The sequence below is a fragment of the Pipistrellus hanaki genome (assembly GCF_964339955.1).
Source record: "Pipistrellus hanaki genome assembly, chromosome: 9".
NCBI lineage: Eukaryota > Metazoa > Chordata > Mammalia > Chiroptera > Vespertilionidae > Pipistrellus > Pipistrellus hanaki.
In genome coordinates, this window is record NC_140511.1 from 45251250 (window position 1) to 45266926 (window position 15677).

Sequence of the window (15677 nt, forward strand, 5' to 3'; positions counted from 1 at the left end):
CTTTAGCTCATTGTTCTTTGAGGACTGTAACAGGAAACATGGAAAAGCTAACAGCTTGTTCATAGGAGCAACTAGGGAAGGGCATGTTAATGGAAACTAACATCTGCTAGTTTCTAGTATTATTAGAACATAATATTGCCCTGCCTATTTATTGCTGAGTTGTAGACAATATAACATATGTACAGTGCTAAGCATATATGTCAAGTTTCCAACGAATTTATTGTTTCCCCAGGTAACTCATACTTGTTTGGAGAGTCTATTTTTTTTTTTTTGGATCTATGATGCCAATCACCATAATTTGAGTCAAATTCTATTGTTATCCCATATGTTCTCCATGTATTGACTCTGATATGCCTAGTAATTACATTCTTCACCTCAAATATTCATCTAGTTTTTTCACTTACATAGAGCAGGTTGCTATCTACAGAAATGCACTAAATAAAGCAATGAACCTTGTCCTCAACTCAATATGCCAACGCTAGGGAAAGTATATATAAGTCTATTGAGCTAAATTTTTGCTGAACCCTTTTAAATATTATTTTTGTTAATATATGTAAATAATATAACAGAGATATAACTATATAATAATAAAAAGAGATGTGCTTTGGCTGGGGTAGCTCAGTTGGTTGAGAATTGCCCCATGCACTGAGAGTTCACCAGTTCAATTAAAGGTCAGGGCACATGCTTTATCTCCAGTAGGGATTGTGCTGCAGGCAGCTGATCAATGTTTCTCTCATCAATGTTCCTCTTTTTTTCTCCCTCTCCCTTCCTTTCTCTAAAATCAATTTAGAAATCATATGTTTATTTTTTTAAGTTATAATTTCTAATTTAGATGGCCATTGTCTTGATGAATCAGTATCAGATACTGAGAACAAATATATGTATTTTCAGTTAGTAAAATGGCATTAAAGTCCAGTTTGGAAGTATGTCATTGATAAAGCTACATGAGTGTTCCTAAAATGTGCAAAATACCAGAGATGAGAAAGATTTGGTCATATGTGTGAGTGGGAAGAAATGGAGAGGATGAAGTCAGTGCTTGTGACTAAAAAAAATAAATTATCTTTTCTGGTTCCAAATATCTTTTAAAGTTGCTTTTGTTCACAATCTATTTTGGGTTGGAGGAGTTTTCAGTTCTACAGCCCACTGAAGAGCCAGTACCCATGAATCAAGTGACAGGTTTTAAAGTGAATCAAATAAATATTCTTGTAAAGGTAAGATAGAGTATGAAATGTTAGGATTACACAAGGGGCCACTGAATGAATAGTAACTTCCCTTCATATTGTAGACCCTGTCTCTGGGATCTGTCAACAGGCATTGAAAGTGATCTCTGACTGCTATACCTACTCTTAGTCACAGAAATGTGAAAAATTTCCAGAAAGGTGAGATTTATGAGTAACATGAGAAAACAAACATAAAACCAGATCTTTAGAGAAGTTTCCAGCCTAGTAAATTATTTTGTCAGATCAGATGAAGGAACTGTTTATATGTTAATTAATTTATTTGTTTTTACTCAACTTGACTTTGTGTCTGTTTGTAATTATGTGTGAAATTTGTGCTTCTCTTTTTGTAGCTTCTAGATTGTGTACTCCAGAGTATAATGATATCCTACGTCTTTTGATATATTGTATTATAGTAACATAAAAAAATCTTTAATAAAATACAATTTTTTAAATTAAAATGAATGAAACTTGAATATTTATTTGTGTCTGTTGGTTCTTCTGTTTATGTCTCTGTTATTGTGCCCTATAATATTTGGAAACCATAAATTACATTCTCATCCAATACCCTACAATATCCAAGATTACAACTCTTTGTCAAAGTTAACTTTGTTCTTATGATCTTGGAGATGACTTCAGGGTTATTTAAGCCACATCAAAGGAAATCTATTTTTCTTTTTCTTTTTCTCTTTCTTTTCCTTTTCCTTTTTTTTTTTTTTCTTTTTACTTTCTAGGTTCAATGATCCTGGGCATGCCATGGAAGACTAATATAAAGGGTATTAGGATAACAATATGTTTTATGAAAGCACATTTGATTGACACCCTCAAAAATTTCTCTCTTCCCTTCTTGTTCTTCCTTATTTTGCAGAGATAGGATAAAGAAATAAAAGAAAGAGCTTATAAGAAATGAAAGATTTGGATTAACTAAAGAATTTATATGCATATATGCATAACCCTTGGATACAGACAATAGTGTGGTGAAGGCCTGAGGGAAGGGGTGGGAGCAAGCTGGATGGGGTCACTGGAAGGGATGGGGAGGGACATCTGTAATCCTTTCAACAATAATAAAGATAAATTTAAAAAATAAAGGACTGGGAACTTCTGTTTTTCTAGAATGGAATGTGTCTTATGAAACATAGCAGAGTTCTGAGATCATGATGGCCTCTACTGAACATCTCAAGTGCAGAATCAAGGGAAGCAGGTTGGGGAAACTTCTCTGATAGATAAATTTAATACCCTGCCCTGAATCTTATACTCTCACATGCTTCAATATAAACAATGTTTTGGGAGTTTAAAAAAATAAAAAAAAACTGGAGCAAAAAAGGCAAATGTAAAGTTAAGTAAATACCAGGGTGGGGTTGCTCCATGAGAAGATCTAGAGTATCTTCTTGAAGCCTGCAAGCTTCTGGAACAGAATGATTAGTTTGTGGAAATTGTTTCTCTTCAAAAGGAGATCTCCAGGGCTCCCTAGGGATGGACCCCTATCTTAGGCATTAATGTATATTCTTTTCAAGGTCATGAGGCAACAGTCTTAGAATTATGGGTCTTTGCAAAGTTAAAAAAATTATTAAAGGAGACAATTTAGGTGACACAAACATTATTAAACTCTTCATTACATGGACAGTCTCCACTTGAACTGCTAAGTGGAGCAGAGGCAAGAAGCTTTTATAGGATAAACAGTAAAGAACAAGGAAGAGTCCTACCAGGTTCAGCTCAGTGGATAGAGTATTGACCTCCAGACTGAAGGGTCCTGGGTTGGACTCCAGCAAGGTTACATGCCCAGGTTGTGGGCTCAAACCCCAGTAGGGGTAATGCAGGAGGCAGCCAATCAATAATTTTTCTCTCATCACTGATATTTCTATCTCTCTTTGCCTATTCTTTCCTCTTTGAAATCAATAAAAATATATTTTTTAAAAAGAACAAGGAAGAGAAAAATTGAAAATCTGATAGGCTAGGGCCACATTGTCAACCTTATTTGTGATGAACACACTCATAATTGTCCACACTGTCACTCTTATTTGTGATGAGAAAACTCAATTGGCTGTTCAGATATACTGTTTCTGGTTGAGCAGAGCTTTTACCTGTGAGGACTGCAATATCAAGGGCACCAAAGTTGTCTAAGTTTTGAGTTGGTGATAAGGCATCCCAGTATCGGTTATTAGTATGGAGAAAGTATAATCTTTGTGGGCATTCTATTAAAAAGTAGGGCTCATATGAAACATACCCAGACCATGCTTATTGTATAATATGAAACAATTATGCTCTCTAGCTCTGCCTTCCCCCAATTTCTCAGCATGGTATAAAAATAACACTGACTGGAGTTGTGAAAATAGCATCTCAGACTTAATCTTTGTCAAATTTTTTCTTTTTTTTCCTTATTTTATTTTGCTGTGTGTGTGTGTGTGTGTGTGTGCTTGTGTGTTTACATTCTGCTGATCCTTTTCTGAACTGTACAAAAGCAAAGTCTGCCCTCCCTCACTCACTCCCATAAGAAGTCTAATGCTTCAGAATTCAATTGTCTAGTCTGTACTTACCAACATTCTCCTCCCATTTTATCATTCCTTCCCCAATCCACTCAGAACACCAGTAACCTTTCACTAGATTCAAGCCCTTTTTAAAAAATTAAATATGTTTTTATTGATTTTAGAGAGAGAGAAAGAGAGAAACATCAAGAGGTTACTTCTTGTACACATCTCAACAGGTGCTCGAACCCTCAACACAGGTATGTGCTCTGACTGAGAATTAAACCTGCAATGTTTTGGTGTACAAGAGGATGTACAACCAACTGAGTCACCTGGCCAGGGCACTCCAAGACTTCTTGAAAGAAGATCTTCTACATCTTCTCCAAACATTTTGAGCAATTTGGAATGTTTCAACATATTTGGGTGTGAATGATACTGGTCTGCTTCTGTGAAACAGAATTAAAATGGCCCTTTACAAGAAATGTAATGACAATAACAACAAAACCTCACTATGCATAATATCTCACCACTTACAATCCACTCCCAAGTGATATTGCAGTCCTCACAGGTCATGACAATTGCCTAGTGTCATTTACTTTCAAATGAGGCTCAGAGATGGAGAGGGTCAAAGGGGTTTGACCAAAATTAGATGGTTATAAATTAGAGAAGCTGGAACTCCAATTAAGGAGTTATTTAAAGTGAAAGTCTAGAGGTCTTGGAGGTTTGGTAGATTATATGTTATGAACTCTAGAATATCCTTCTTAATGCCCAGGATAATATACCAGTATTGTTATTTTTCCATGTCCTGTCTAACACAGATGATGTTTTTACACCTTCCCTGTGGTATGAGGGCTATCATGCTAGACCTCTTTACCATTTGTTACTGTCATCTTGATTTCTCTACTATATTGAATATCAATTATTTCTTCAAACCTATTCTTGCCTTAGAAATTTCTATTCTCTTCCTCTCTCAGGAATTTTCTCCCCTTTTACCCGACTGATTCTCACACATCTGTCATACTCACACATATTACATACTCTAGCAAGTTTTCCATGTCCATGAATATATCTTGCCAGATTTAATAAAGTAAATCACCTACATGCTCACAGAATCCTCTAAATTCTCTATCATATTTTTAAAAAATTGCTGTTATTCTTTCCCCTTTCATTCTTTGAATCTATTATATGTTTTAAAATCCAGAATAACAAGAACTAACTTTATTTTGCACATTTACTACTATATACTCCTTGCTCAGTACATTGTCTGGCACATGTATTAGACACTGAAGTTTTACTTGTTATTTATATTTTTTCCTGTCTTTAATGTTCTTCAAAAAATGAATGCTTTATTTCATTGGTAGTGGTTAGGAGACAAAATCAACCACTTGTGGAGAAGCCCGTTTGTGGTTTACTTGGTAACACAAGAGCTCGTGTGGACCATGCATTGCTTGTCGAGCTTCCTGCTAAAGATTAGGTGACTTAGAGGTAAGTTCAAGTGTCAAGATAAGAAACAGTGAGTGAGAAGGAGAGAACAAGCCTTAGTTGGGAAGTTAAAAGAAGTGAAATAGAGGGAATGAAAATGAGAGGAAGGAAGTATAGAAGGAAAGGAAAGAGAGCCAAGGGGGCAGGAGTGATAATCAGAAAAGGAGCCCAAGGAATACTCTCTCTGTAGGATGTTAAATGAGAAATCAAGGTGTTCCCCTTGGACCCAATGTCTCTGGCATAGCATTTTAAATTCAGAAAAATTATTATTTATCAGTGACTAACACATAGGAGTTTCTGTGCATGCAGGGTTGGGAGGGCTATGGTGAGGTGCTATCTGAGTCATGAGACAGCAGGTCCAAACTTTCAGCCCCTCCCAGGACCCGAAGTCTTATCACTGGGGCACAGCCTTATGATCTCCAACCATTTCCCTCCCAAGCTTTGCAAATACTGCCACCTCCCTTTGTGCTGAATGGTCCAGGATAAAGCCCTCTTGGCCCTGGGCCTGGGACAGTCTCTCAATGTAGTTCAGGTGGAAGAAAAGCTCTGCCACATTCCGGCATATGACCTTGCAAAGTCCCTTAACCACAGTGTTAGTTATTTTACCGTTAACTAAAAGAAAACCATTCTTAACAGAAGTTTTTGAAGTTAAACTAAAAATGATGCTTTTGATCTGCCTGTGCACTAGGAGAGAGACATAAACTCAATATGTGCATTCAAATGTACACATTCACTTTATATGTTCTTCCTAAATATGTTTTTATGATCTAATGCCTCATGACAAAATTGCAACCAAGACTAAGCATTTCCTTGGCCTTGCTCACTAGTTAGTAAGGAGTCAATGTTCTTCAAAGTTTTACTTCTACCAAGGCAGAGCTATACCTCTTCCAATTATGTCTCACAAGTAAAAGCTTCACTTGGCTTTTTGCTCCTATGGAGCCCCCAGCTTAAAGATTTGTTGTAACTTCAATTAATTAGTTAACTGGCCCAGCACAGGTAATCCAGCTATGACCTCTCTAGCTTTCTAAAGACCCATTGTGACATGCTTCTCAATACACAGTCTACTGCAGTAGTTTTGGAATTAAACCATTTGATTTAAGATGCCAGCTGCCACTTAAGAGCTGTACTCTTTGGCAAATCATGTCATCTTTCTGTGTTTTGATCTGCTGAACTATATTATTCACATTATCAGATTATTTTAATGATTAAATGTATTAATACATGTACTGCACTTAATTGACCCTGGACCATAGTAAATACTGTAGGATGTTTAGTTGTTGTTATTGTTGGTAGACATTTTGTGAAAATGGCATCATTTGGCATTCAGGGTGGGAAGGGTTTGGCCTGCTAAAGAAAGTGAGGACTCTGTGAAATCTTCCATATAAGCACAACACTTGATAATGGAAAGACTTGCATTCTATTCTCACGTAGACACTGTGAGAAAGAAGAAAATGGTGGAGATTTTAGTTCAACTTTTCAAAGAATTTGAGATTCTCAGAGACAGCGACTTAAGGTGCTATGTTTAGCAACTGGAGGAGCCAAATATATAGAGCTGGTGGTGGCTTTCCTCTGTAGGCCAAAGTGTTCCTGGGAGTAGAACACTGGATTTACTCATTCTCATGAGGATTCAGAAGCACTTTCTTTTGAAGATGTTTGAAGCTTCTACTAAAAAACTTTCCCCTTCCTCATGACCCTCTCAAATCTGGCCTAAACTGCAGAGAAGCCTAAATTGTGGTCAGTCATGTGGACCAGATGTATTTTTTTAGTCCTTCTGAAAGTGGGCATTGATACACTAACAGTGCCTGTGAAACAGAATCTGTCCTAGAGTGTATGGGATATCAAAATATTTATGGTCATATGACTAGGATCTAAGATTAGGCATATGGAGAGGACAAAGTCTTTCAAAGTAAGCATTCATCGATTCATAAATATAACCTGAGTGCCTAATGGTCCCTAGAACTGCATGGGGCCAACATGATAGAAGATGTGTATGTGCTTGTGTGCAGGAAGGGAGGCACTAAATGATGGTCTAACAAATATTAACTGAAATTATTATTAATAGTATAAATCAATTAGCAGTAGTATTTTAACAACCACTATATGCCAAATGCAGCACTATTAGATTTATATTCATTATCAATCAGTAAAACTCCATGAAATAGATTTTATATCTTATTTTTACTAATAAAAATAAAAAACAATAACTTGAGAAAAATTTCAAGATCATGTAACTGGTAAAGACTTACATTTAAGTTTCTTCATGAAATATCTAAAATATGTCTATGAAATAAATGTAAAATATTAAGTATATTTTATATTTTAAATATAAGTGGAAAAGCTACTTACCCCTACCTTTCTATCTTCCTTAGAGAGATAATCTCTTTTTATAAGTGTGCATCCCACTGAGCCTTTTTCAATACATTTACATGCATACATATGAAAATGATTAAATACATTTTTATTGTTCGATGACAGCGGCTGTTTGTGGCATTGCTATTTCATGCTACAATAAAAACAGTGCTGCCTTGTGCACCTTCTCGGGTTAGAGTGAATATAGACTAAGACTCCATGTAAGCCAATGGTTTTTAAAACTAATAACCTTGTTGGCTTTACTGTTGACAATAGAAGGGAAAAGGAAGACATTTTTTCAGCATTTCCACTTGGGCAAAGGAAGTGGCGATGAGTTCTTGGTTTCCTGCCTCCAACCCCCTACTATGGCATCAACAAGTTCTTTAGACAAGCTCCCTCTAGGTGGACCCCGCTGAGTCAGTTGTTCCAGAAACCTCTCCTGCCATCTTGTGGCTTATACAGCATCTACAAGCTGCTTCTGGAGAAAGAAAATGAGGCTTAAAAAAAAAAAAAAAGCTAGGGTCTACCAAATAGTGCTGAAAGAGTACTAGTGATAAGAGTGATTATTCATGTAGTTATTATTATTCCTATTATTGACAATTTCAGCCTTTTACAGTGGATACTGAAGTTCAGAATTTGGATTATTAATGCTAGGAGACATTAGATAGGAAAACAGATGTGTCTTATACTGACTAGCCCAGACTGGAACCACTACAGTAAAGTAAGTCAGACATTTACACAAAGTATCTACATAAACTAAAGTGGCAATATTTTCAGGTCACAGTCTTTTTTTGAGAATTTTTTTTTATATTTAACAACAGAAAATACATATTCTACTTTATTTTATTTAGTTAGTTAGATAAATTATATTTAGTTATCTAAGTTAATTATTTAATAAAAAGCCCTTATATGTTAATAATTACTAGATACCAAGGATATATTGATGTGTCTATTTCTTGCCTCTATGATGCTTATGTTTTAGTAAGGAAGAAAAATAATCATAAAAATACAATGACAAACACTTACAGCTTTATAAAACTGCTGTGAAGGAAACAAAAAGGTTGATGCAATTGAGGGAGAATAACTAAAAAGACTTGCATAAGCCGGTGTGACAAATGAGGTATCTTAAAGGAGGTCATAATTAAAGTGGGACCTGAGGAATGGGGAAGTAGAAAAAGCTTTGCAGTACTTTTGCTGGTTCTGGAGCTCTGGTTCAATGATCAGAGAGAGAAAGAGCCATAGAACCATATTTCAGAAAGGAAACTATTCAGGGGGACTGCCTCTTTCAGAGTGCTCAGTCTCTGAGTGATTGGAATAGGCACTGAACCCTTGCTTCTGTTGGCCCAGCTATAAACCACCATGAAGAGTGAAGTTAGAACCTTGTTCTGAACTCACCTGAAATTACTAGATTATGACTATAAAATATATACTAAATTCTGATGATTTTATTCTAGTCCTCATAGATCTCTCTCAGCAAATAAGGGCTTTTATATTTAGCTTTTTAAAAAATCAAACACATACATTAAAAAATATATTAGAACATATAATGTTCACTCTCCGAGGCCCATAATTTTTAGTAAAGAAATTGACCAAATTGTAAAAACATAAGTTGTCTCCTAGAGATATAAAATTCCATCATAATTACTAGAATGACTAGAAGTGAAGGTACTTTAGGAGATGGTGGTAATAGGATCTAAAGAGTACTGGGATCCTAATTAAATAAAAAGTATATCTAATTATATCCAAGGGGGATATTAGTGTTAAGAGTAGAAATACAATGGCAGGTAATAAACAATTAGGGAATCCAAATTTGATTTGTTTTAGATAAAAGCCTTAAAAAGCTAGAAACAAAGTCCCTTCTCTCTCTCTCTCTCTCTCTCTCTCTCTCTCTCTCTCTCTCTCTCTCTCTCTCTCTCTCTTTCCCCCCACCTCCACTCCCACAGGTACACACACACACACACACACACACACACACACGATATGATTCCAACATTACCCTCTGGGACAGAGATAGGGCTAAAGACTATTCCTTCATTGTTCCCTGCTGCCAACCTTCAGAAACCAATTCTGCCTTCCTAGCCTGGGATAGTCATACTGTTTGGTGAGCTCTGTTTAGCAATATATTTTCTTTTACTAAATGTGAACTTCATAAAGACAATTCTATTTCATGTTTATCTGGGTATCTGCAAGGTGCTTCTCAGAGTTTTTCAGAATAGGCCCATGATAGATGCACAGTGAATAAAAATTGATAAAAGGTATTTTATGCAATTCCAGTCTTTTTTCAAAGAAGACTATTTTGTAACATGATAAAAATAAATCTAAAGATCATGTGGGGGAATGAAAGGCAGAAAGAGCTTAGAGTGTTTTGCATTGCTAATAATTATTTCTTGGGTGGTAGTACTTAAATTGTATATAATTCAGAGAAGCAGAGTAGAAAGCTGTTACATAGATGCTAATATATGAAATAAAGCAGATATCTAGATAAGTAGTAGTTTATCCATTACATAATATTGTTTAACTCTAGGAAAAGCTATCAGTTAAATATCTCCACTTAGCTCCATGCACCAAAAAACATATGTCTCCAGTACAGACTTTAAATCCTTCCTATCTTTCTCAGACTTTAAATCCTTCCTGCAGATTGTCAACAATGTACTCTATAAAAAAATATGAGGTCATTGCTTGCTTTTTTTTAAACCAAATCATCAATATGTGTTTAGTCTTTGACAGTCATATAAACCATTGTGGAGTCTTGTCCCTATCTATTACTGCTGTTGTCTCATGCCAAGGTGTTACCTCTCTTGAATTTCATATTTGAATATTGGAAAATGTTTTAGTTCTCAGTAAACTTTTCCTCACCTTGATGCCTTAGCTTATGCTATTCCTTCTTCCTGGAAAGCCTTTCTATAAAATTAGATCTCATAGTTAATTCTTAGTCTTCATAGCACAGTGTTTTAAAAATATATTTTTATTAATTTCAGAGAGGAAGGGGGAGGGGAAGAGAGATAGAAACATCAATGATGAGAGAGAATCATTGATGGGCTGCCTCCTGTATGCCCCACACTGGGGATCAAGACTAACTGGGAATCAAACAGTGACCTTCTCATTCATAGGTTGATGCTCAACTACTGAGCCACACCAGCCCAGCAATAGTTCAGTTTGAGTGTCTCCCCTGGGTCTCCAAGTTGAACTTGTTACCACCCACCAAAACTCACATAGTTGCTACTATGTGCATTTCTTTGATCATACTTAGGATAATTATTATACCATCTTATATGATAGATGATCCCAAATAATAGCAGTCATTGTTGATGGCAATAAAAAGTCTTGTTGCTGCCTTCCTACCCCGTATTATCTTTAATTAGAAATTCTCTAGGACATGGCCAAAATTGTGTTCTCAATAAAAGCAGAATTTTCTCAAAAATTTTGGTAGAAATTTTCTCTTCTATAAGCCTAAATGAGGATGTTCCATTTTTTTCTCTTCTACCAAAGCCAGACCAGTATCACACCAGTTCTCAATTCATGCTCTTGTCCAACATCATCCAGTTTAGTCCCATGTCCTACCTCATCTGATTGGATGCCATTGAACATTGGATTTTCATCCCCAATGAAAATTTTTTCCTTATGTAGCCTGTGGCCATCCCAGGAAATTCTTTCATTCTGATAATTATTAAGGTCAACCCTAATCTGCACATACCCATGAACTATTTACTATCCTTTCTGGCTGTCATAGACTGGGACTGTCAGTATTCACCTTGCCTACTAGTGTGGTAATGTTTTGGTTTAACTCCCATGTTATCTACTTCGAAGCCTGTCAAATCCAGATATTCTGCATTCACTCATGTTTTGTCATGGAGTCTGTCCTCAGTGCTCCTTGTCATGTCCATTGATTGCTTTGTGTCCATCTGTCATCCGCTGAAGTACTTGGTCATTATCACTGGCCAGTGAGTGGTCAGAGCAGGCCTGGTTGTCATCCTCAAGAGACCTCCAGCCCTTCTTCCTATTATCTTACTTTTAAAGTCTTTTCCCTATTGTGGGCCTGAAGACCTCTCTCATTCTTTCTGTTTACATTAGGAGGCCATATGCTTGGCCTTCATAGACAATACTTTCAACACTGGGCTGACACTGAGGGTGTTCACTATGATGCTGTACCTAGTACTCACTACAATGTCCTGTGGAGTCATCCTAAACTCAGGGATAAGACTGGTCTCCCCAGAAGAGTGGCATTGAGCCTTGCAAACATGACCTCATACCTCTGTGCTTGTCTTCTTTGTGCTCGTAGTGTGGCTGTCCCTCGTGCACTGCATTGGGAAGCATGCCCCATGTTCTGTTCACCTTTTTTTATGGACAACATCTACCTCTTTGTGCCTCCTATACTTAACCCACTCATATATAGTATTAAGGCCAAGGAGATACACCATGCCGTCAACAATTCCTGGGTCTCAGAAAGGCCAGTGTGAGTTCTGGGGCTAAAAATTCCACTGAGTGGCCAGAAGAAGGGCCTCAATCAGGCCAAAGATTGACAGCACTGAGTACTTGTTATTTCATTCCAAGTTTCCCAGGATCTTTCCCATTACCCTACGTAAAATATGTGTGAATTTCCTTCTTGAATATGGGTTAAGAATTGCTAACCTGCTCTTGCTTAAATTATAATGCTTCTTACCAAAGATGAGACCTAGCATTTTGTACCAAAAGCTGCCCAGGGGAAGACTTTGTAGAAGGTCATAATCAATATGCAAAAACTGAAACTAAAGTGAATCTTAAAAAAAACTAAAAAGGAATGATACCTTTAAAAGCACTCAGAACAGAACCTGGCAAAAAAATTGATAAATCCTAGTTGTAATTAACTTTAGAAAATATACCTCTTCCCATGGTTTTTATGACTGCTTCCCTCTATCAAAGGGGTTTCCCCATCATTTCCCTAATTCTGCTTTGTTCAGGTGCTGTGGGCCCTCCACCACCCTCACCCCCACTGCCACTAGTTGAAATTGCAGTGACCAGAAAGTGCTTCCTGAGAGTTGTTATTCACAGTGCTGGGTCATAAGGAACCTTGTATATACTAGTAAGCTACCACTTCTCCTACTTGATCCAAGTCTCAACAGAAAACTTGCTGAGTCTAATCAGTAAAATGTTTTGGTTTTTGCCATGGACTCAGGAGTTTAGAATTTCCTGGACCCTAAAAATACAATATTTTATCAAAGGCAATGTGTTTTATTAATCTTCACATTCAAGTATGTGGCCAAAAGCTTATAGTGTCCACATATTTGCTGAATAATTGAGTGTGAATAACTTCCTGGTAGTAAGAAGAATTGCAAAGAGAGACATAACTTGGAAAAAGAGAGGATCCCGGAAAGAAGGACTACGGGTCAACCAATAAATTTCTCCTAAGTACAGCAGCTAGTGGGAGAAGAAAATGAAACATAATCTGATCTGCTGAAAACTCTCATGGTAATGTTTATGGGTCACTAAGTTTCCATGGAAGATAACTAGGGTTTGAAAAAAAAATTAAGTTCTTGGAGGAATTGATCCATCTTTGATGTTTGCCAAGTCTGCATCCTACTTCCATCTAAGGAGTTTCCTCTGAGGGCCTAAGACCCAAGGGAGAAGGACAGGACAGAGCTTGATAATGGCCTGCGGTGCAGCAGATCCTGAGTCAATTAGAGGAGGCTGGGAGAGGAGTGAAAGGTGCTACAGAGATCAGGAAAGAAGCTCCCAACAGCAAGGGATCAGTAAGTCATTGAAGACCCTTTGGTTTGTGGATAAAGGCAGCCAATCAATCACCTTTCTTATATTTTTTTATCTAGCAGGTGTATAAGTAGAGTTACAGGGTAAAGCAATTTCCAGAATTATGACTGGTTAGAGATGCTGTTCTATTATATCTCACCAAATGTTTTTGGTTGCAAAGAGCGATCAGAGGTTGCTATTGGCTTGGGTTTTAGAGTGAAGTGATACAAGATTGTGTCAGGTAAAACACAATCCCAACAACTCCAACCTGACTGATGTAGCTTCCAACACTTCAAAGCACTACTTTCCACAGTCCCATATTAAACCCAATTGTTTTCCTGGAAAGGAAGCAGGAAATGTGTGGAATAATTTGTCACAGAATAAAGCTAAGGTGTAGAAGGATTGAGTCACTTTACCAAAGTCATGTGGCTGGCTTGTCCAAAAACCACTTAAGAGCCAAGCTTCAAACACTGGGTTTCTTATGCTTCGTTGCTGTCAGGTCACTTGCTGACTTTGCCTTAGAGCCCATTGCAGACACAAAGGGAAGAGTTGCAGATGTCAGATGGTAGATAATGATTATGGAGACCTTTCAATAAGAAGGTAGTCTTGGAAACCACAAATAATAATAATCTCTACCATTGATTGTGTGGTCTAACTGCACCTCATTTAGAGTTGTATATAAATGGCTCTCTAACAAAGTCGATATAAAGATTGTCTAAATTTTTCAACTGAAGAAACTCAGATTAAGCAAATAATTTGCACAATCATAGAGTTCATAAATATTGGAGTTCTGATTTGAATGCAGATCTGATTCCAGAGCTACTTTCTTAACCACCTCACTCTACTATCTAATGAATCTTTTTCTAGTGGGCCACAGGACTATATAGATCTTCACTGTCCAGTGGTTTTGAGATGAGAAGACTGAACAAAGGGCTGTGGGAGAGACCCTATCCTCCTTCTCTAGGTTACCAACCTTAGACACCTTATCCTCCCTCTGTTCCTCATGCATCCCCATGTTAATCCTTCAGTATCTGACATCATAATTTCAATATTAATTCATCATAATTTCTGCTACCCAGCCTGCTTTTCTAGGTGTCTCACAAAATACTTTCTCTTCTTCTTAAACCCCTTCTCTTTCTTTTATCTGACCTCCCAATCTGCTCTTCCTCTCTTTTCTGCTTCTCCCTCTGCCTCACCCCATTCTCTCTGACTCCCTAAGCTTCTTACAAATTTATGCATTGGCTTTCCCCCCACTGTCCTTCAGTCTCTTTCCTGTATCCAGTTTTATCTCTATGCCTTTCTGCCAGCCATCTCTCTGCTGTCAGTCTCTCAGCAACCCTCTCTGACCTTAGCCTCCCCATTCTCCAAGCCATTAATCCTTGCCCTTTCTGTCTCCCTTCTCCCTTTTCTGCTCCTGAATTTATTCCACTCAGTTTTATAATTCCCTTTCTCTCTGACACTCAGCTTACCTAATTATTTCCTTCAACATCTTTCTCACAAGTTCTTACTACATCCCAATTCTTCCATTTTCTCATGGCCTTTCAGTCTCTTGGTCTCTCCTCCAGATTTGCCCCTCAGCATATTCTTATTAAAGTCAACACTACACTGTCTCACATCCTTCTCCTATTTGGTCCTCATTATACCTTCCCCAATTTCTTAGCCTCATCCTTCAGTCTGTCTCTCAGCCTTCTCTCCCTCAGTATATTCTGTGATCTGTTTCTCTGTATCTCCTTTTCTCACTGTCTCTCAATTACTTCTTCATTCCTCTGTTCTCTCAGTAGATCCCCAACCTTTCAACGGCACATGACACCTTATGCTGGTATTAAAAGTACTTTAATATTAAAGAGGAGTTTATTTTTGTTTAATAGGAGGGGGTAAAGAATAGGGACAATAGGGATAATTTATAAGAATATAAGAAAATCAGTTTGTTTGTTGTTGTTTTGGTTGGGAGAATAAAAAATATATTTATCCCTTATTATATCACAAATTTTCTACACTTTTTGTAGACATGGTATATAAGTTAAAGCATATCCATTCTTTAATTAAAAATATTACCATTATTTTATTGATGAGGAAACAAAGCAAATATTGTATCAGACAGAGATCCAAATTAGCAAGATATTTTCTGAGCAACTCTCCAGGTACCCCTGTTGTTATTATTACTTAATGAACAAATTTGAGCAAGGAACAGGCTTTGTCATTGTTGCTTCTGTTTCATGGCACACTACTTACTAATATGTGCTTTTCCCAATACCTGTTTAGGAACATTGCTCTAATAAGTTTACCTGGTTTATAAGGGTTGTTTAAATTGTGTTAGGTCTCCAACTTGATTTCTGTGCAGACATATCTTTAAAAATATAGAGATAAAATAAAAGAAAGATAAGAAACAAAGAAGCAGGCATGTCAGTACACTCTGAAGTTAGACTTGAAAGAACTATCAGGGACT

The 15677-nt window shown here is 37.0% G+C and overlaps 1 pseudogene across 1 annotated transcript; it reads left to right on the forward strand.

Annotated features, from left to right (window-relative positions):
* Window positions 1-5633: 5633 nt before the first annotated feature.
* On the forward strand, window positions 5634-11967 carry LOC311627536 (olfactory receptor 51M1-like; annotated as a pseudogene). The gene is made up of 2 exons: window positions 5634-5753; window positions 11000-11967. The product of its transcript is annotated as an olfactory receptor 51M1-like (transcript).
* The last annotated feature ends 3710 nt before the right edge of the window (window positions 11968-15677 follow it).